We start from the raw sequence: 22,730 nt of genomic DNA on the forward strand, positions 1-22,730 counted from the left end.
TTGAACCGCAATCGGGAAACCGAACCACATTTGTTGCGGTTGCGGTAGTTGATTTTCACAACTTGCCTTTACCGCAAACTGCGACTATATTTAAAAATATATATATTGCATTTTATTGTAGGTAGCATTGGTGCTCAAACAACACAACGGAGTCCTTCAAATCCACTCACCACCACCCACACTTGAGTTTGTAACATTTGTGCATTTCATTTTCCTTTTAGTTTGTAACTTTAATTAACTTTGAATTGGATTTTTCCTTTGGGTTGTAACTTTAATTCATTTTGCATTTCATTTTCCTTTTGGTTTGTAACTTTAAAGGATTTGGAATTGGAATGCTTGAGAAGTTGAGGTTGTGAATGCTTGAGAAGTTTAACTTTAATTGAAATGCTTGGAATTATAACTTTAATTTTCTTTAGGTTGTGAATGCTTGAGAAGTTGAGGAGGTTGTGAATTTATATATGCTTGAGATGTTGAGGTTGTGAATTTATTTCTTTAGGTGTGAATTTATATTTTAGGGTTAAAGTATGCTTGAACTCAAAAGGCTTCAAAAGAAGCATCAAAACTAGGCCTAAAATGTGGAAGATTGGATTTTTATGATATAAAAAGAATTTGCGGTTTTAAACCGCTAATTCACGGTAACCGACCGCTTTTTGCGGTTTACATAATGCGATAAACCGCAAAAAGCGGTTGATTTGAGGTTTCAAAAATCACCATATCGCAAAAATCACGAGATCTCAATCCCTGCCCATATAAATCTGTTTCTTTATAGCGAGGCCACATTTACGATTGCCACGTGCCTGTAGCAGCCCAACTGACAAGATCGACAAGAAATGATATGAGGAGGTTTTACAATTATGCTTTCTATTATTTATTTAAATTTAGCTAAAAATATATAAAAGTTATTTTAGGAGCTCTCTATAAAATTTAAACTCCAATCATGCTCTTTAGTTTAGGGAGTCATAAATGTTATAACTCTTTTTTAATTGGTCCATCTCTATTAAAAAATAATATATAAAATGGTTAACATTAATTAAAAGTTTGAAATACTCATTAAATAAACGAACATTAAATTATAGAGAACCACTAGGAGTCCTCTCTCTCCTCAGATTTAGGAGCTCCTAGAGGACTCCCTATTTTAGGAGGTGGATAGGGAGTGTGGCTAGAGTTGCATTTTTACAATTTCTCCCTAAAATTTGTCTAAAGAGGTGGTTTAGGGAGCCTATTGTGGATGCTTTAAAGGTATCCTTATTTTAGGAGGTGGATAGGGAGTATAGTTGGAGTTGTATTTTTCTAATTCCTCTATAAAATTTGACTAAGGAGGTGATTTAGAGAGCCCATTGTGGATGCTCTAAGGAGGTATTACAATTTATGTAGCATTGGGATCGATGACATTAATAAGTTCAATGCATGGGATGTGATGGAGCCAAGATTTTATATGTGGGGGGCCAATATATTAGGGTTTATGGTTGATTCCTTTCCTAGTGTTAAGCTTGTAAATAAATAAATAACCGGTTATCTTTGATTTCCTATTTTCTTAAATATACTTGTGAAAGAAAGATTTGATTGACTGTTTCTTTTAATTTTTTATTATTAATTATGTTGGTGGGATCCATGAGTAACTTAGCCATTTTGCTAAGGAAATAACCTTTTAGTTGGAGGAGGAAACGTAAAATCCCTTATTCTCTTTATTGTGAGGGGCCACTTAGCCATTTTGCTAAGGAAATAACCATTTATCCTAAGTTGTCCAATGCAAAGCCCAATATATATAGTATTTCATAATTTTGGGAGGGGCAAGGCCCTTGCAGGCCTAAGCACACATCCGCCATTGGGGATGAGAGATTAAGTCTTTAAATACTATGCTCAGACTTCTCAAGGTAGTTGTTGAGAATTGAAATTGAACACAAAGAGAGCGTTCTCTTCTTTTCTCATAATCTGAGTATTCTTAGCATCGACAAGTTTGAGTGTTTTTTTTCTTGTCTTTTGTGCCTAATTCTGGGGTATACAGAGCTTGATATGGTTGTTGGTTCATGTTTCCCAACACCCTGGCTCAAGTACTGTTGCATCACATGTGCTCATTTATCATCGGGATCCATAATTCTTTGGTATGTGTAGAAGCTCATAGGCCTTGAGGTTTTCGAGAGAGGAAATAACATTTGAATTAGTTCTTGATGTTAGAGCATCTCCAACTAATATATCAAAAGTGCCATATAAACATTTAACGGCTAGAAATTACATCTCACATCACTCCAACCGAATTGTCAAAGTGATGTGAAATAAAGGCTTTGGAGGTTTAGCCGTTACTTTTAACATTCCAAAAGTAAGATGTCAAATGAATATTTTATTATTTTTTAAAGACAGCTGTTTGTTACTTTCATTTTTTATTTTCCTTTTTTATTTTTTTTCTTCTTTTTCTTAAATGATTTGACTGTTACAATAATTATTTATTTGACATATCGGGTGGAGTGTAAAACTGTGTAAATGTCAAATTGTCACATTAGCCATCAAATTTAAATTTAATGTCTGGTATTTGACATCTCCCTTGGAGATGCTCTTTGATGGTCAAGTTGCTAATCTTAATTATTGATCAAGTTCAAATTGTTAGCTTGATATAAACCGTAGTTCAAGTACAACTTCAATCATCAAAAGCATTAACATCTTGAAATATTGTAGGCTACTCATAGAGTGTTGGATCCAATAGCCTTGGAGTTGGGATGAGAACCAGAGGTATCTTCTTCTTCATCACAATCCCAAACTTCTCTGAAAGATCCAACTCCTCCCCCTGTGGCAATTTCCAGTCAAAGGAATGCAAGAGTGTAGCAAGTGTATATACCACCATCTTCTCAGCCATTCCTATCCCAACACATATTCTTCTGCCTGACCCGAATGGTAAATAGTTGAAGTCACGTCCACTATAGTCCCATTTTCCATGCAAGAACCTGTCTGGATCAAAATCCAATGGGTTTTCCCAGTTAGAAGGGTCCCTATGAATAGCCCATGCATTAACAAGAACCCGAGAACCCTTTGGAATGGTGTAGCCTCCCACTGTGCATGTTTCACTTGGGCGTGAGGGGCTAAAAGTAACTTGGCCCGACTGGGTGCAGGCGCAGAGTTTCTTTCATCACAGCTTGTAAGTATGGTAATTTGGAAATATGAGTTTCTTGTACAATGTTGCCTTTGCCAACTACATCGTCCAATTCTTGCTTGGCTTTTCCCATCACCGCTGGATTGTTCATGGTTTCAGCAAATGCAAACTCAGCTGTGTTGGAGGACGTGTCAGTCCCACCAAGCATCATATCCTGCCCTCAATCATATTGTTAAACATCATGTTAATGTGATAGTTTGCTTACAATTCACATGAAACAAGAGAAAGATATTTATGCTTACGCTCCACAAGGCACGTTATTTTGCTAGACTATTTGGTACCCAAGGATTTCAGGAGATTGTGAATTGAACTTAATGATCACAATAATTTGTTTAAAATTTGGTACCGTAAGATTCTCGTACCCTAAATTTGTTATGGACACATCCTAATTCTAGTATCCTAAAATTTGTTATGGACACTCAATTACTCATGATACCATTATTGTGTTTTTAAACTATACCTTCCTCCTTTGTTGTGGCGCTGAAAGGAAGCTTGGATTTGTTATAAAAGTTGCTCACTACACCAAGTCACTTTTAAAATATTCCGACTAAAATCCTTAAAAATTATATTTTATTTTTTTGATACTTCAAAGGAAAAACTAATAATTATCCAAAAATAATCTTTTCATATCCCAATTGAATACACCTCCTAAAACTAATCTACAAATCAAAGCAAAAAAAATAAAAAATAACAACCTAATATTTTTCTCAAAAAGTTAAGTTAATATGGATGAGAAATTGGGAAAACTAACAATCACAAGTTTGGCCAAGTATTGCTGCCAATCATTTTTTACCTCTTATTATAGTGTGTGGTTCTGGAGGAGCACGCATGCAAAAAGGAAGTTTGAGCTTGATGCAAATGACCAAAATATCTTCTGCATTATATGATTATCAATCAAATAAAAAGTTATTTTATGTATCAATCCTTATATCTCCTACCACATGAGAAATTATAGAATAGTACTGTATCACCACGTCAGCTGGTGATAATCCTATTTAAAATTTGCCATGTGTCATTTTTTAAAACAATTAAAACTTTATTTTACAGTTGGACATAAATAACTATAACCCTTTGAAATAAAATTTAAAAAATAAAAGATCACGAAAAAGATGGAACCGCCCACCTCGACCCAATCTACGCCCCCTCCCTATCTCTCTCCCTATTCTCACGCAGTTCAACAACTTAACCATATGTGAATCCTTCATTCTCATCCTTTCGATGGCTACCCCAAGACCTAGTTATATTTCTCTCTTTTGAAGGTCTCACTCATTTGTTGACTACTAATTTTCAGATTGTCATCAAATTTGTAGATGTGAGAGATGGGTGTTGATGGTAATTGAATTTCAATGCTTAAGATATGTTGCATGTGCTTCCATGGGTTCAAGAGACCTTTCAGTTTGAGAGAGAGAGAGAGAGAGAGAGAGAGGGAGGCAATAAAGGGAGGCAGTGCACGGTAAGGGGTTGGGTCTGGTGTAGGGGTAGCATTTTAGAACAAAAAACCGAAAAACCGAAAAAATCAACCGACATTATACCGCATTGGAACCACAATAGCTAAAAACTGACCGAACATTACGGTTTTAGAAACAAGATATTTTGCTCTATTTTTGCTACTCTTTAGCTCTTCTGACTCTAGCGGTGCTGAGTATTTTGCTCTATTTTTGCTAATTAGTTTTTTAATCTCTTATGGACTCTCAAAGAAACAGGATATTGGGAAAACTTCAGTTTTCGTTTATAAAATTCTGGGCTCTTTTACTTTTTTGGGTTTCACCCATTGCTTTTTCTTCTGTTTTCTGATTAATAAGAGAGCAATTTTCATATAAAAACGAATTTTTTTTTTTTTTTGGTTGAGAAATTGATATTGGTTGGTTGATAAATCAATGATGTGTTGAATCAAAGTGCTGAAAAAGCTAACCCAAAAAACAAAAAAACAAAAAAAAAAAAAAAACAGAGCAGAAGAAACCGATGCCCCACTGTCAGAAGAATCAGAAGGTGATATATAGGGGTCGAACTCTACAGCGGCTCCAGAACGTGTTTTGTTTGTTTCTTTCTTTTTCATTTTTTCCCTTTTTTTTTTTTTTCCAGAAAATGTGTTTTTTAATTAATAGAGTAAAAAAAAAACTATATATGGATTTTAAAATAAATTTTTTCTCCACTCTTATATTAGATCTAATGGTGGACGACCACAAACTCCTTGAACTACAAGAGTCCAGGAGAACGGGACACTTATATGCTATCACTTATATGTTGTTATCCATTATGAAATAGCTTGTTTAGGTCTATTTGGTCATTAAGTCATATCAAATTCAATATGAAGCTAATCATTATGAGTAGGCTAAGTGATGCAAATAAGGAAACATTAAAGTTAAGCATTGGGATAGAAAGCACTTATCTCATTATTTTGGCTTTTAATAAGATCCATGAATTTGGAATAGTTTGGCTTTTAATAAATTTAATGTATTTGGAATACTTAGAGTTCTCAATGTATCTAGATTAATGGGGTTCATTAGCTAGATTAGTGAGTTCATTAATTTGGGTCCAAAGGTTTGAATTGAATCATGTGGGCATTCGGCTTTTGTATGGAAATCAAGTTTTGAAGAATAGTAGTTCACGTACCATGAGCAGAGCTTTGATGTGAGTCATGGTCAGAGGCGTCTCGGAATCTCCTCCCTTCTCTTTCAATTTCAACAAATAAGTCAAAAAATCTTGACTCTCTTTCGCGCCTTCCTCCTCCATCTTCAGCCGTCCATCAATCATCTGCTCCAATATCCCATCAAACCTCCGGACCAGCCCCTCCATCTGCTTCTTTATACCCTGCAAATCGAACCGACCCAAACCCGGGAAACGTCAGGAAGATCTGCTCACCCACGTTTACGGGCGACCCGGCCCGACCGTACAAGTACCCGACCGTCTTTCGGACCTGGTTTTGGCGGATCGATTGGAACGAGTCCAGCGCGGCGCCGCCGAGCATCTTCAGGATGGAGACCTTTCTCAGCATCCGCCACTCCGGCCCGTGCGGTGTCCACAAGATGTCGGCCCCTCCGTAGAAGGCGATCCGGGCAGCTACGGGCACGTCACGGTTTGCGAAGGTAACGTCACGGTCTTTGAGGATCTCGCGGGCGGAGGAAGGGGAGTTGATGACGACGCAGGTCATGGCGCCGAGGCGGAGCTTGAAGATTGGGCCAAAGGTGTGGGCCAGGCCGGCAAAGTAGGAGTGGAGTTCTGGGTCGAGAGAGAGAAGGTTACCGAGTAAGGGCATGCCCAATGGGCCTGGGGGCAAAGGTGGGAGTTTGTTGCGGGACCTTTTCATGCACAGCAATGCACACCAGATGCTTGCGAAAATGGCTGAGAGAGTGTAGAGAAGAATCCAACTCTCATCATTTCTGGTACTAGTTTTGAACCAATTCATGGTAAGCTTCAAATTGGGATTTGAGTTTTGTGTGAAGAAATAAAGGGAGAAGGGGAAGGACTCAGTGTGTTGCTAGTGAATATCCAGCGTACGATTAACTCAGTGGGGGCTACCAATGCGGTGGTTTTAATTTAGACCTCATATTTTTGCATGCAAGTTGAACCTAAAGCACGGTTGCAAATTGCAATGCAATCAACTACCTCTTTATTTAGTAATAATTTTTTGCTAGTGAATATCCAGAGTACACTCAATGGCAAGATAGTGATGAACTTTTCCATTAATAGTTGCTCAATTATTTTATATATTTGTCGTGGCATCATTTTTCCTATTTTATATATATCTGTAGCCCCTCATTTTGATAGGCGGGGTTTCCTCCACATTATCCATGATTTTTTTTTATATATCTTGACTTTAATAATCATCCCATCTTGTTTTATTTGTTTTGTTTTGTTTTGTTTTGTTTTTTCTGTTTCTTTGAACATCCCATCCCATCTTGTTAATTAATTAAGTCATTGCTGGCCTGGGAGGATCCCTTATTAGCTAGGGAGAAGGTTTTCGGTGGATTAAGTCTGACCGCGTCGCCTATGCAATAACTCTCAAGAAAAATTGGATATCAGTGTGAGGTGAATTGCTCTTCACTCTTGAATTGATCTTGATCAGGCTCCACATGAACAATATGATCATCACTGGAGTGGTGCAATGACTTATTCAAAGAAAAGATCCACATTGCTACAATATCCGTTTGATTGTTTGCTGCATGCACGTTAGCATCGATGTGGCCTATTTAATTTTAATTAAATTAATTTGATGAAATGATGATGCATAGACCTAGTTTGATGGGATAAAAGATGAGACAATGTCATTGTTTTTTATTTAAAACACTTAAGTTGAATTTGATGACCGATTGGTTATACTTCACCGAAAATGTTAACAAGTAGTATTATTTTATATATATATATATTTCAATATATTTTGAGGTCGAAAGACTTTTAAAAAAATTTATAAATAAACCCAATTCTAGACATGTATTTATAAAAAAACTCAAGCACTATTTAAACATAGAAACACACCCAAAATCAACCCCAAAGCCAACTTTTTGGGTGTGTTTATAAATGGGTTTTGAGTGTGTGTAATGATGAGTTTTTGGTGTGTTTATAAAGTGTTTTGGGTGTTGGGTTTTTTTATAATTTCAACCTCCATTTTGGGTGTTTTAGTGAAACTTCCAAAAAAATTACAACAACAACAACAACAATCAACCACACCTTTCACTTCTAAATCAAAGAAATCAAGCTTCATTTTTCCACAGCAGGAGACTTTAGTTTGGCCTTCCAATATCCTCTCATGGGTTTTCACACATCGCTTCTTGGCGCTCATCACTTGAGCCTCCAAAGATCACACCTTTCTCTCTTGAACTCTTCTCGTAATCTCGCTTGCGCTTTCCTGGGTTCTCCAAGGCTTCCAATTGCTTTTGCATGTCTTTAGAATAAAAATTTACCATCTTTGATAGCTTCATTCTCTTCCTGCAATCTCCGAAGTTGGCATCGGTTCTCCTCTGCCATCTTTGCCTATCCTTTTAGATCTTTTGATCTCATGCTGACACTCATCAACCAAATTCCGATGTGCGCCAGCTAAGCTCTCGATACTTGCACTTCATGAGATTTGCAATGGGTGATGCCCCACTTGCAATAGATGCCACACTTTGCACGCTCGGTGCCATGGCATCAGCTCACTAACCATTGTCATCCCTTGTTCCCGCACACACATCAAGTAGGAGTCACCAAACTCCTACGCAACTCTAATGGCAACTTCGTTGTCAAAGAGTAACGATTCGTTAACTCTCACTAGACCTCATGAGGAAGCAAAGTAGGGCATCTAGATAGGTACAACTCATTGCCCCCTTGTCTGTGTTGGCGGAGCTAGGTTGAGATCTAGAGAACCTGGGGAGGAAGACGCCATTATATTTCTGATTTCTTTTTCTTCTCTTTTCTCTTTTCTTTTTCTTCTTTTTTCTCTATTCTTCTTTCTTCTTTTTCTTCTTTCTTTCCTCTCGTCTACGTGTTTGTGATTTTATCATGCGTTCATTTTTTTAATAGACAATTATCATCAGCAGAACCCCTTAATTTTGCATTTCTTTTCTGACACGAGTCCCTTGAGCTTCTTCCAACAAAGTCGTCACAACTTCCCAAAACGCAATTATGTTTACTTGGGATGAATGCATGCAACTCACCGGGAAAGGAGGGGCTGTTTTTCCCTCCTCCATTATCTTTCTCTAAGGAAAAGGAGATGTTGTGAAAAAATCTTTAACTCATCTCTCATTTCCTCTCCTCCAAATACTCCCCCAAAAATCTTTTAGTAAAATTTGTGAAAATGTCAGGGAAGACAAATTTGGGTTGTAAAAACCCAAGCCCTTCGCACAAAACCGTAGTTATCTTCCTCATCTAATGGGTTTTTAGGTTTTTTTTTTTTAATGTTTAATTATTCAAGTTTTCGCTTGGTTTCATTTTCTTGGCTCTCCACATTCGCAATTATTCGATCCTTTGAGATTTAAAAGGAAGGCAGAAAGTTCAGACCAGAAAATGAAAATATGGATTGCAGGTGAGAATTGAAGGGAGGTCAATCATGGGAGATCTTTGAGATTTTTCTTTGATATGCCATCATGGTTGGTGGGCAAGCACCTAGCTTTTCTGGATTTTTATACTTGGTGGATGTTGGGTTGAGTTCAAAGTCAACTTATACTTCAAAGAACTTCCTTTGATCATTGTTTGATGATTGGACTTGATCAATTAAACTTAAAGCTTTGTATATAAAGGCTTCATCCTCAGTTATACAAAAGGCATTATCTATTATAATCTCCTTCAGATTCTATAACATTTGTTTTAAATGCTCATCAATTACAAGTCCTTGTGCCTGCCATTTCTGCATCTGATGTTAATTCATCTTACATCTGATATATCCACTTTCCATTCCATCTAGTAATACACATCCTATGCAAACTTGAGCTAAGAATGGAATTAGCAAACTGAAACCTTTTCAGATTATCAATGTTACCATACTACCATTCTGTTATTTGCTGCAGATGATGAACCTTCTTCTTATCGCATATTGCTCAATCTCTGCTAGGTTAAAGCAATGCATGAAGAACTTGAAGCATTAAAAATGCAGGGAACTTGGTCTCTAGTGCCATGTCCTTCCCGGAAAAATATAGTTGGAAGTAAATGGATCTACAAAATCAAGCACAATGTCGATGGTTCAATTGCAAGGTATAAAGCTCGTTTAGTGGCACAAGTTAGCCAACAACAGTCTGGATTTTAGTGAAACTTTCAGCCGATTGTCAGACATACAACTGTGAGGCGATACTTAGTTTGGCAGCCATGAATAAGTGGAGCTTGCGCCAGTTAGATGTTAAGAACGCATTTTTACATGGTGATGCAGGGAAAGGAAGTTTACATCGGCAGCCTCGAGTTTTGAAGATTCCCAACATCCAGAATTTGTGTGTAGGTTGGCCAAGTCCTTCTATGGCCTTAAACAGGACCAAGGGCTTGGAATGCCAAGTTTACAGGTTATCTTCCAGCCTTAGGCTTTAAGTCCTCCGTTCTGACCCAAGCCTGTTTGTCAAGCATGAAGGTTCGATATTGTGATTTTACTCATGTAGATGATATTATTTTGGTGGTTCAAGTCCTCGGTTGGTTTCAAAGCGATTATTGATGATTTAGAAGCTGTATTTGACATGAAAGACATGGGCAATGGACTTGCTTATTTTTAGGTCTTGGTGTCTTATAATTCCACAGGAGGTATCTTTGTTCATCAGACCAAGTAAAGCGAGGATAACCAATTGTAAAGCTTGTCCAACTCCTTGCAAGCCACATAATCAGGTATTAAGACGAGAGGCAGCCATTAAGCTGGTCAACTTTGTATCGAGTCTTGTAGGTGCCTTACGATGTTGGCATTCACAAGGCACGACTTGTCATATTAGTCAATACTATTTGTCGATATGTGACTACACCTCTGAAGCACATTTTGATTTGGTCAAAGCGTAAATTGAGGTATATTCAAGGTACCATACAGTGTGGCATTCACTTCCTACAGGCCCTTGGCATCTGCAGACTGATGATAAGCTGATTGGAGACTTGAATACGCAGTCTACCACAGTTTGTGATATTTCTTGAAATAATCCTATTTCTTGGCGATCTAAAAGCAGGATCATGTCTAAGTTATTGAAAGCGAGAATCGGGGCATTGTGTCAATCTGTTTGCTTTAGCTTGGATTCGAGGTCTTGTTGGATTTGAAAGTATGCTTACAGGCCTCCTACAATTTCATGTGATAATTTTTCTGCTTTGGCTCTTAGTTCTAATCCTATATATCACTCACGCATCAAGCACCTCGACGTTAATTTCCATTTCATGCGCGAAAGGGTGCAAAGGAATGATCTTCTTTGTCCATTATATTCCTCTTGAAGAACAACTATCTGATATCTTTACAGTGTAATTAGTTAGTCTGTTAAGCATTAGTTATTGGCTAAACATCTGATATAAAAACAACATCTCTCTGTAATTGTGAATACGATTGAAAATCAAAGAAAGCAAATTCTCTCTTCTTCCCTGAGTTCTTCTTCAATACTCATCTTCTTCCTTCAGTCTCAATTCTTCTTCCTTATACTGTTATCAAGTTTTACTTCAATTGGATGTTACCCTCCATTTTCTAATTGTTACCACACCACTTGGTAACAATATTTTGCTTAAATAAGCTAGGATTTCAGCTGATGGTTATTGGATCCCTTTTAAGTTGTTAAAAGTCAAAGAAAATGATGAAAGTGGAGAGAAGGGCCAAAGAACTTTAGCAAAGGTGGAGTTTAATATTGATATGTGAGTTAGCAAGGAAATAGGCAGCCAAGTAAGGAAGGGGATTGGCTGAGACATCCAACATTTTCTACACTTTGCATTTTCTGAAACAAGGGAGGAGAGAGGAGAGCAAAGGGCGGCAGCCAAGTAAGGAAGGGGATCAGCTGAGACATCCAACATTTTCTACACTTTGCATTTTCTGAAACAAGGGAGAGAGAGGAGAGCAAAGGGCGGCAGCCAAGCAAGGAGGCTATGAAGGAGGAGAAGAACTCTTCCACCATTGAAGATCTTGTGCCTTCATCTTCACAAAATCTGTAACTTCTTTCTAGTTTTATTTCAAGTTGTATTTACTATGAACATGATGAACTAAACCCCATAGCTAAGGCTTAGGTTGAAGCCCTCAACAAAAATACTCTATTGTTTTGATGCATGAGTTTATGGATTTCTAGATGTTGTTGATGAATTCCTCTTCACTAAATTAATTTATTCTTGATGTATGTTTCCTTTGATTGATCACCCTTGAAAGTATGCTTTTTAGATTGTTGGGATTATAGGTATCTTCATGTTTTCCTAAGCAACTAATGGATGAAGTAAGAATCATTCATGTGAATTGGTTTCTCGAATGCTTAATGTAAAAACCATACTATTAAGGTTCTTGTGATGTTCATATTCTCTTCAAACTTAATGGGTTTCTTTACATGATTAAATCGAAGTACTAAACAAGCATAGATTGATTGTGTAGAAAACATAAGTATTGTAGCACTAAACACACACTTTACTTATCTTAGAGAGAATCAATGTGTCCTAAACCACTAAACCCGGTCTTAATTGCAAACATCTTCATCAATGTATCTAAAATTCATAACTTGAGTATACATAAACATGAGTAGGATTAGGGTGGATTCCGAAAACCCTAGTGTTTGTCACCATATTATATTACACTTTGTTAATCACATTTGTTGATCTTGTTAAAATTAGAGTTTGGTTACATTTAAGCATTAGAATTATGTCACTTGAATTAAAACCCCACCCCCTCCTCTTTCTCTTTTGTTTTGTATCTGTGTTGTTTGAAGTCTTGAGTATCCTTTCCACCAAATTCTGCTAACTTTTGTATCTGTTTTTGATATTTGGCTCACCTGAAGTTCTTCATTTTTCCATGCTGATTCCAACCATACAAAGAATGTAAAAATTGGATTAACGGTTTGAAAGTTACAAGTAAAAAAGGGACAGTGGCTGGAAAACATAGGAAGTTCATAAATTCATCTCTAACTTAAAAGCGATTGATCACTTCCCACAAGCGATCAATCGTTTAGTTTGTTATCTAGATAATTTCCTCTCTGTCCAAGCGATTTATCGCAGCTACAGTAATGGGGTGATAAAGAAGCGATAAAATGGTGATAAAGCAATGATAAAGTGGTGATACAAAATGCTGATTGTGTATACCTTTGGTTTCTTGTTTTGTTTTTTTTCTTTTACTTTTCTTTACTCATTTCTAGTATCGGATTTGTATTTTACTTTTGTGTTCTGTTAAATAAGTGTTCTTTACGTACTCAAACTATACCTTTGTATAAGCCTCCAATTCCTCATGGGAACGATCCCGTATTTACAAATATATACTCCAATAGATTCGTACACTTGCATGTATTTTTAATTGGATGATTAGCACATTAATTTGTGCCAATTATTCATACAACAAAAATCGATTGCTTGCAACTCCGCACGAAACCCATGGTAGAAGAATATGTGCAGGACTGCCCTTGGCAGAGAGGACGCTATGCGCTGGCTTCATTCTTGCATTCGTTTGAGTGGAGATTGCACCATGGAGCAAAGCTTGATATTTCAGAGATGTTTGGAGTTGTCTAAATTGAAGCTCTACTCTTAGATTAGTTGCCATTCCAACACCCATGTTATCTAAATTGGAGCTCGATGCTATTAGGGTTCCTGTGTCCCTAAAAGTGTGTGTGGATATTGTAAGAAAAATAAGTGGAGAAAATATGGAAATATAGAAAAATAAAAATTTGATAGAAGTTGTTGTGTATAAGAGTAACGCAGACTTCCCAATTTTTCTTATTCAAATTATTTTCGTTCTTAGTATTCACCAATATTAATATAAGGGGTAGATATGATACTTTCAGTCCTAGAATTGGGCATAAATGAAATACGAATGAATGTTATATCAAGTGCAAACACAAACACTAGTGGCATTGCAATTAACCCATTACGTGATCAGACTTGTGAAACACCTCTCAATTAACCCAGGTTAGTCACTGCAGACAATTGTTACTACTAGAAATTAATTTACCACAAAATAATGCATTCTAGCTCTGATTACCAATATGGTAATCAGTCACTAACTAATACCAAATAATTGTGGTTGATATGTTTACAAACTATGTCACACCTTTCTCACTTTCACTCTCAAAGAAAATGGATGGACCAAGAAGCAAAGAAAGAAACAAGTATTTTTCAAGAAATAAAACTTCGGCTGGAATGGAATGCCTTACACACTATAGTCAAGATAGCATTTAAAGCTATAAAGACAAATCAAACAAAAGTTACTGCTGCACACACATGCTAGAGCAGATGGTAGGGTACAGGCCATCTCATGCCCGTGAATAGCTCAGCCCTATGCTAGAGAAACACCACCGCTCATTTATTTCAACCATGTATTTCTTGCTTTAAACGTGCAATGTAGACATGATGCTTTCACAGGGCCGGAGCCACACTAAGACCAGTGTGGTCCCAGACTCCCACTCAAGTTTTTTTATATTTTAAAAGTAATATCTTATTATATATTTACATATGTATATTATTTCAGAATAATTTACGTTTTGATATATATCATATGTGTGTAGTGGCGAACTTATTAAAGCGTAAAGAGGTCTTGAGTGCAATTCTTAACTATTAGTGGTCTTTGCACTCTAGAGTGTCTGATTCCTTATTTCCATTTGAGTTAAGTAAATCTCTCTTTGTCCTTTTACTTTCATTTATTTTTATATTACTTCATTTACTTAAGTTTACTGATGTAAATAAAAGTCCTCCTATTTGGATTCAAATAAAAATACTAGAAAATCAAATTCTCATCAAATCAAAATATAAAAAATAGGTTTTAGTGCAAAATACAATTTAGGCTAAAAATGATGGCTTATTAAGTCAATATATAGTTCATACTAAAATCCCATAAAATCAAGTTTTCTTATTTGATGTGTAGGGAATAAAAGCACAAAAATTATCTTGAGAAATGATTATTCTGAAAAACCATTTTTCATAGTCAATATTTTTACATAAAATATTTTTTCATGTATGATATGAATGAATGAAGGGCCCTAAGGTTTTTTTTAGTTTGTGAAATTTTGATTTTTTTTCTTTCTATTGAGTTTAATGGGGAGAAAAGCTTTAAAGATATTCTTCAAATCAGCTCTCTTTGTCTATCTTTGTAATTTTTCTTGCTCGAGAATGCATTTATCATCCTTTCGAGGAAATTATGATTATAACCAATAAATAAGTGATATAATTATATGTGATATATATATATACTATTTTTCGTATGTATTGTGAGTTCGAATTTTTGTCTTTATAATTTGTACTGTTCTTTCAGTGCTACAATTGATCCGACTGAACGGTATTTTCTGACTAAACTGTTGTTACTTGATTTTTGCTCTGTATGTATTTTCTATATATAACCCTACGGTGACTGACTGGTTAACATGGAGATGCTAGCAAATATTGAGAGAGATGGTCATCACATGATCAGAGCAATGTTTCTCACCCTTTCAGCTATGGTGGTTGCTCTTTTCTGGTTCCTGTGGAATCGGAAAAGCTCAAAAAACCCAATGCCTCCATTGCCACCAGGTCCTCGTGGCCTGCCATTTCTTGGTAGCCTTCCCTTTATAGGCCCTAACCTTCACCATGAATTCACCAACTTGGCAACCATTTATGGCCCTATTTACAAACTCCAATTCGGTAGCAAATTATGCTTTGTTCTCTCTTCGCCATCGATTCTCAAACAAGTGCTTCGTGACCAAGACACCGTCTTTGCTAATCGTGACCCCACAATTGCTGCACAGATTGTCTCCTATGGATGCAACGACATCGCGTTTGGACCCTACGGTCCAGATTGGAGGAGGCTGCGCATGGTGTTTGTGAGCCACATGCTGAGCAAAGCCAACCTTGATGCTTCCTATGCTCTGAGAAAAGAGGAGGTGCTCAAGTCAATTGGTCATATTTATGGCAAAGTTGGCAGCCCAATTGATTTGGGCCAGTTTGCATTTTTGACATCAATCAACACAGTCATAAGAATGCTGTGGGGCGGGACTCTAGAAGCAGAGAACGGGGCTGATCTTGGGGCAGAGTTCAGAAATGTGGTGGCTGAAATTATAGAGTTGCTTGGTAGGCCAAATGTTTCTGACTTTTTTCCTTCGCTTGCAAGGTTTGATGTGCAAGGAATTGCGAGGCGTATGAAGCAGCTTCAATCTATGACTGAGAAGATTTTTGATGCAGAAGAGTGAGGCAGTAGAGAAAGATGAGGGCCTAGATCTAAAACATGAAAGGAAGGACTTTTTGCAGTTCTTGTTGGAGCTTAATGATCATGAAGATGGTGCAAAATCGATTACTTTGCAACAACTTAAGGCCTTGCTATTGGTACAGTATTCTTATCTTTGATTTGGGGTGTAGTCAGTTGACCACACACGATTAGTAGGTGATTCTGGCTCTTGATACATGACTTTAGCTTTACTTTTGACACCACTTAAGAAAATGCTTTAGTTCTGGCCCACAATTCATCAAGGGTTAGAATTTTCTATTCGTACCCGTAAGTGATTCATGGCTCTGGATACATGACTTTAGCATTAATTTTGACAACATTTAAGAAGATACGTCAGTTACAATTCCTCCACTTAGGCATGCGTGCGAGACTCACTGTATAACATCTTTCTTTTGACACTACATAAACTTTTGCTGATATACCTATGTGTGTATATTCTTAGTTTATTTTCAAGAGCAAAATTTACAAATTCTAACACAAGGGATACTAAGAAGTAATTTGAAATATAACCCATCTTTTTTTTTTCCTAAACTCTTAACAGTTTGATAATTTTGAACAGGACATTGTGGTTGGTGGAACTGACACCACAGCAATAATGGTGGAATGGGTAATGGCTGAGCTGATGCAACACCCAGATGACCTGAAAAAAGTTCAACAAGAACTGAAAGAAGTTGTGGGGTTGAAAAACTTGGTTGAAGAGTCTCATTTACCCAAATTACATTATTTAGAGGCTGTGATTAAGGAGACATCTAGATTGCACCCTGCTCTGCCTCTTCTGGTTCCCCGTTGTCCAAGTCAATCCACCACCATTGGAGGCTTCAAAATACCAAAAGGTTCAAGTGTTTTTTTAAATGTTTGGGCCATTCACAGAGACCCAAATGTTTGGGACAATCCCTTGGAATTTAGGCCCAAGAGGTTCCTCAATGACCCCCCTAGCAACAACTTTGATTACAAGGGCAGTAAGTTGGAATATCTTCCATTTGGTTCTGGAAGAAGAATGTGTGCTGGGCTTCCCTTAGCAGAGAAGCAGAGAAGATGATGATCTATGTGTTGGCTTCATTTTTGCATTCATTTGAGTGGAGGTTGCCCACTGATGCAAAGCTTGACCTTCAAGACAAATTTGGGATTGTGACAAAGAAAATGACTCCATTGATTGTCATTCCAACACCCAGGCTATCTAAATTGGAGCTCTATGCTTAGATTTATGTTCATTTCCTCTCGAAAGATGCATGCCACATATTATGCATTGATGCTCTTGGTTCAATTGTTGCCCTCATTATCATCTTATAATAAATGACATGTGGTTTATCTCATTTCACCAGTGTTAACTTGTGATTTTATTTTATTTTTTTTGGACGAAACCTTGAGATTTTTTTTGTTGTACTATTTTAGTTGCTTTTTTTTTTTTTCAGATAGTTTAAACTTCAAAAAGAATTACATTCAGCAAAAAGAACATCTTGAATAATATCATAAGCTTCCTCAAACCACAACATATCAATCTCAAGGGACGAACCAATTCTAGCTAGACGGTGGGTTATACTTCATAAGAAAATGATAAAGCACAATTCGAAGTAAGCATGAAATAAGGAACTTAAAAAAACCTCACACAGAGCTCAAAGATGAAATCAGAAAACAAAGGCAAAAGAAGTCAAAAAAAATTACACAAATGTTAGTCCAAGTATTAACGACATGGAACATCTAATTGGTCTCTTATCCAACTATCCTTGCTTCATCACCCGCAAGTCATCAAAACCAATATTCATCCACAAATGCAATAATAAGTGGGGTAGGATAGTGTTTTTAGAAGCAGAGACTTCCTAGATAGAGGACTACAGTCAAGGTCAAAATTGGATCATTTTTATCGCATAAAAAAAAAGTAGAAATATGTGCAGAGGATATCAAAGAAAGAACAACCAAGGGAATATTCAAATTGGATCTTTCTTTTTTTTTTTTTTTTCTTTTTTTTTTAGTCCCACCCAACCCAAGGGAATATTCAAACAAAAAGTTGTGAGGACTATGAGGATTTGCAAATTGTCGTTGGGAATGCAACTACTATTGGAAAAAACTCATTAGGATTGGGTGATGGTACAAGAACTTTTGAGGTGGAAGATAGAAGAGTTGGATGTGAAAACCTGTATTTTTTTTTTAAATGTATATATATGTACATATTAATATTTAATCTTTGCATACTATATAATTAATAAATAATATTTATTGCATAGCTTTCACTATGTTAATTCATATCAGCTTTCACTATATAATTAATAATATATATTTATTGCAAGCCACATACTATATTATTTAGCTCTTAAAAGCTATCCACACATCCCACAAGCTTTTTTATCTGGTAGGAGGAAAAAGCTTTTCTATATGTATTTTCTGTATATATAATAAGCCTATATATCTTTCATCTTCATTAGGGTTCAGGGCCTAAGGCTAACAAAAAATGTGGTCACCATGGTGGGATGCTCGTAATGTTGAGAAAGATGGCCATCTCATGATGACCAGAGCAATATTTCTCACCATTTCAGCCATGGCGGTTGCTCTGTTCTGGTTCATGTGGAACTGGAAAAGCTTTAAAAACCCAACACCTCCATTGCCACCAGGCCCTAGTGGCCTGCCATTTCTTGGTAGCCTTCCCTTTTTAGGCCCCAACCTTCACCACGAATTCACAAACCTGGCAAGTGTTTATGGTCCTATCTACAAACTCCAACTTGGTAGCAAATTATGCTTTGTGCTCTCTTCGCCATCACTTGTGAAACACCCTCTTTCCAAATCATGACCCTACAATTGCTGCACAGATTGCCTCCTACGCAGGAACTGACATCGCGTACGGATCCTACGGTCCAGATTGGAGGAGGTTGCGCAAGGTCTTTGTGAGCCACCTGATGAGCAAAGGGAACCTTGATGCTTGTTATGCTCTGAGAAAAGAGGAAGTTCTCAAGTCAATTAGTCATATTTATGGCAAAAGTGGTAGACCAATTGATTTCGGGCAGGTTGCATTTTTTACAGCAATCAACACAATCATGAGAATGTTGTGGGGTGGGACTCTGGAAGCAGAGAAGGGGACTGATCTTGGGGCAGAGTTCAGAAATGTGGTGGCTGAAATGGTGGAGTTGCTTGGGAAGGGAAATATTTTCGATTTTTTTCCTTGGCTTGCCAGGTTTGATGTGCAAGGAATTGCGAGGCGTGCGAAGCAGCTTCTATCTGTGACTGAAAAGATTCTCAACTCTGCCATTGAAAAGCATGATGAGTGAGGCAGCAGAGCAAGATGAGGGGCTCTCGCTAAAGCATGAAAGGAAGGGCTTTCTGCAGTTCCTGTTGGAGCTTAATGAGCATGGAGATGATGCAGAATCGCTTACTTTGTAACAAATCAAGGCCCTACTCATGGTACTGTATTCTTATCTTTGGTTTGTAGTTTGTTGGTAGTCGACCAAGTGCATTTTGGCCATTGACACATGACTTTTGCCTTATTTTGACAATACCGAATACGGTCAGTATTCCCATATGCATGCGTGAGAGACTCATCATATAACATCCTTGTGATGATAAATCACTACTACAAAAAAGGTCATAGACAATGGCTAAAAACCGTTGTGGTTTCGATTTTTAAACCATTGACTTTAGCCGTGTCGTCTATTCTATATTATATATTAACAGTTGTAGTTTGTATCCTTCCATAATGTTTTTATATACGACTTTAGTCATGTCGTCTATTCTATATTATATACACAACGGTTAATAACTGTTGTAGTTTGTGTCCTTCCACAATGCTTTTATATACAACCGTTGTAATCAGTCACCTTCCAAGCTTCTTTTTATGTACAACTGTTGTAATTGGTTAACTTCCACAAATAGTTTTTACTTAAAACCGTTGTAATTTGTCACCTTCCACAATGGTTGTTACATAAAACTGTTGTAATTAGTCACTTTCCACAACAGTTTTATTTAGCACCGTTGTAATTTGTCTAGTTCAACAACAGTTTCTATATAACCATTGTAGATATTACAACTAGATAACGGTTTTTATGTCAAACCGTTGTGGAAAGACACATTAGATAACATTTCCATGAAAAAACCATTGTTGAAAATAGCATTAGGTCACCCACAAAATTCCAAAGCATTATCTTTGTTGTAGTTAATAAATAATAAATTTTTTGGGCTAACATATAAATATGGTAGAAGAACCAAAGAATGCTACTAACCAAATTGTCATTAGGAACTTAGATATACAGAGAGCAAGGTATGTATAATAGTCTCATATTTTTATTCTTTCATAATATTAGTAAGTGATTGTACATGTCTATTAAAGAGAATTGTAGGTAAGAGTAGAATAGGAAAGAGAAAGAACAAAGGTGGTTAAAAGTGTGAAAAAGCAAAAGGGAGTGTAAGTGGAGAAAATGAGAGTGAGAAAATCACATCCCTTAATTTAAGTAAGATAAATTGAAAAAGAGAAAACACGTACTTGGAGTTTGCTGCAAACCAGAGCACAGCAGAAGAGTTACAACACAGATAAATTTCATTTATACGTAAAACAAAAATTAAATTCAATAAACAAGCACATCCAATCATATTAAGCAGAAAATCTTATTAGCTGCATATTAAATCTTACAAATTGCAAAACAATATGTTATCCCCTTCTTGTAATCTGCCTCTCATTTCCAGTTTTAGCCATTTTCATGATCTCCACCACCAATTTTAGCCAGTATGTCGAGTTCACCTGTACCCACCTTGCGAATTCATCTCTAGTCTAATAACAATCTATCAGAGACAAATAACCCGAATAAGAAAACACTAATTCACCACGAATTTAAAAGATAAAAACAAAAACAAAAACAAAAACCTAGAAAGACCAACATAGTTTTGTTTTTTTTTTTAAGAGAAACCATTGTATTAATAGGGTGGATAAGTCATCCACAGCACTCGATTAAAAAAAAAAGCATCCACAGCCAACAAAAAAAAAAAAAAAAAAAATAGAACACCACATGAAAGAACCGGAGGAAGAAAAAAACAAAGGAGCGAATGAGGAACACAGATTCATTTCTCGGCAGCCATCAAATCCAACATAATGAAAGAAAGAGGCTTACCTGCAGAAAAAGAGAGAGCCGAGCCCATAAGCAGAAAACTCAGATTGGGGTTGTTGATGTGGGCATGACCGTGTGACGCATGAAAAATTTTAAGTTCCATGTTTTTGTTTTCTCAACAACTACACAACGGTTATGTTCAAAACCGTTAATAAATTGACACCGTGAAAAAATCAAACAACATTTTTTACATAGATGACGGTTTTATTGGCGATTTACAACGGCTTACAAAGAACAGTTGTAGAAAAAACAACTACAACGGTATGTATTAGGTGTTGTCTTTTTGCTATTTTGTAGTAGTGAATAAACTTTGCTGATATGCCTCTATGTGCCTCCTATAATTTATTTTCAAGAGCAAATTTTGATGTAGTAGTAAGGAGTAAATTAAAATGCGACAAATCTTTTTTCTGAACTTTTTAACAGTTTGATAATTTTGAACAGGACATTGTGGCTGGTGGTACTACTGACACCCACAGCAACAATGGTGGAAATGGGTAATGGCTGAGCTGATGCAACACCCGGATGACCTGAAAAAAGTTCAACAAGAACTGAAAGAAGTTGTGGGTTCGGACAACTTGGTTGAAGAGTCCCATGTGCCTAAATTACGTTACTTAGATGTTGTGATTAAGGAGACATCTAGATTGCACCCTGCTTTCCCTCTTCTGGCTCCCCATTGTCCAAGTCAATCCACCACCATTGGAGGCTTCAAAATACCAAAAAGATTCAAGTGTTTTTTTAAATGCTTGGGCCATTCACAGAGACCCTAATGTTTGGGACAATCCCTTGGAATTTAGGCCCAAGAGGTTCCTCAATGATCCTCGCAGCAACAACATTCATTACAATGGCAATAAGTTGGAATATCTTCCATTTGGTTCTGGGAGAAGAATGTGTCCTGGGATTCCCTTAGCAGAGAGGATGATGATCTATGTGTTGGCTTCATTTTTGCATTCATTTGAGTGGAGGTTGCCCAATGATGCAAAGCTTAACCTTCAAGACAAATTTGGGATTGTGACAAAGAAAATGACTCCATTAGTTGTCATTCCAACACCCAGGTAATCTAAATTGGAGCTCTATACTTAGATTTATTTTCATTCCCTCTTGAAAGATGCAGCATGCATGTCACACATATGCATTGATGCTCTTGGTTCAATCGTTTCCCCCATAATCCTTATTATCTTATAATAAATGGAGGAAATAAAGGACTTGGTGTGGTTTGTCTCATGTCACGAGTGATACCTTGTGATTAATGTTGTTGCACTTTCTAAATTACTTTTTTGTTAACAGATAGTTTAAACTTCAAAAAGAATTAATGAACAAAAAAGAACATCTTGAATAATACCATAAGGTTCTTCAAACCGCAACATATCAATCTCAAGAGATAGACGGTGGGTGGTTAGTTCATAAAAAAATATTAACAGTAAAAAAAATAAGGTTCAAAGCACTTCCTCGAGTATTTACTTCCAATTTGAAATTCTTGAATACGAACATTGTATTATTGTATTGAGGACACTACCTATATAGTAAATAATAATTTTGTAACATGGTTAAAGCACAAACAAGATCATGACAGAACTGGTTCCACTTTAAAGATCATATTTCGATACCGCTTTTGATACTTTAAACTATAGAACTAATTTAATTAGGTTTGGAAAGCACAAGTGCAGACTTAGTTTATCTCAACATGGTGATATCTAGTTAAACATAGAACTTTGGGTGC

The 22,730-nt window shown here is 36.7% G+C and overlaps 3 pseudogenes across 3 annotated transcripts; 2 read left to right on the forward strand and 1 right to left on the reverse strand.

The window, feature by feature from the left end:
• Nucleotides 1-2,577: 2,577 nt before the first annotated feature.
• Nucleotides 2,578-6,762, reverse strand: LOC103337255 (flavonoid 3'-monooxygenase CYP75B137-like; annotated as a pseudogene). Its single transcript, XR_016122159.1, has 2 exons — nt 5,756-6,762; nt 2,578-3,296 (listed from the first exon to the last, which is right to left on the reverse strand). The product of XR_016122159.1 is annotated as a flavonoid 3'-monooxygenase CYP75B137-like (transcript).
• An 8,244-nt stretch (nt 6,763-15,006) lies between these two features.
• On the forward strand, nt 15,007-17,242 carry LOC148915686 (flavonoid 3'-monooxygenase CYP75B137-like; annotated as a pseudogene). Its single transcript, XR_016128471.1, has 2 exons — nt 15,007-16,027; nt 16,489-17,242. The product of XR_016128471.1 is annotated as a flavonoid 3'-monooxygenase CYP75B137-like (transcript).
• Nucleotides 17,243-18,292: 1,050 nt separating this feature from the next.
• On the forward strand, nt 18,293-22,234 carry LOC103337258 (flavonoid 3'-monooxygenase CYP75B137-like; annotated as a pseudogene). Its single transcript, XR_016121932.1, has 2 exons — nt 18,293-19,319; nt 21,455-22,234. The product of XR_016121932.1 is annotated as a flavonoid 3'-monooxygenase CYP75B137-like (transcript).
• Nucleotides 22,235-22,730: the final 496 nt, after the last annotated feature.

The sequence above is a fragment of the Prunus mume genome, linkage group LG7 (genome assembly GCF_029339155.1).
Source record: "Prunus mume cultivar Tortuosa linkage group LG7, ASM2933915v1, whole genome shotgun sequence".
Lineage (NCBI taxonomy): Eukaryota > Viridiplantae > Streptophyta > Magnoliopsida > Rosales > Rosaceae > Prunus > Prunus mume.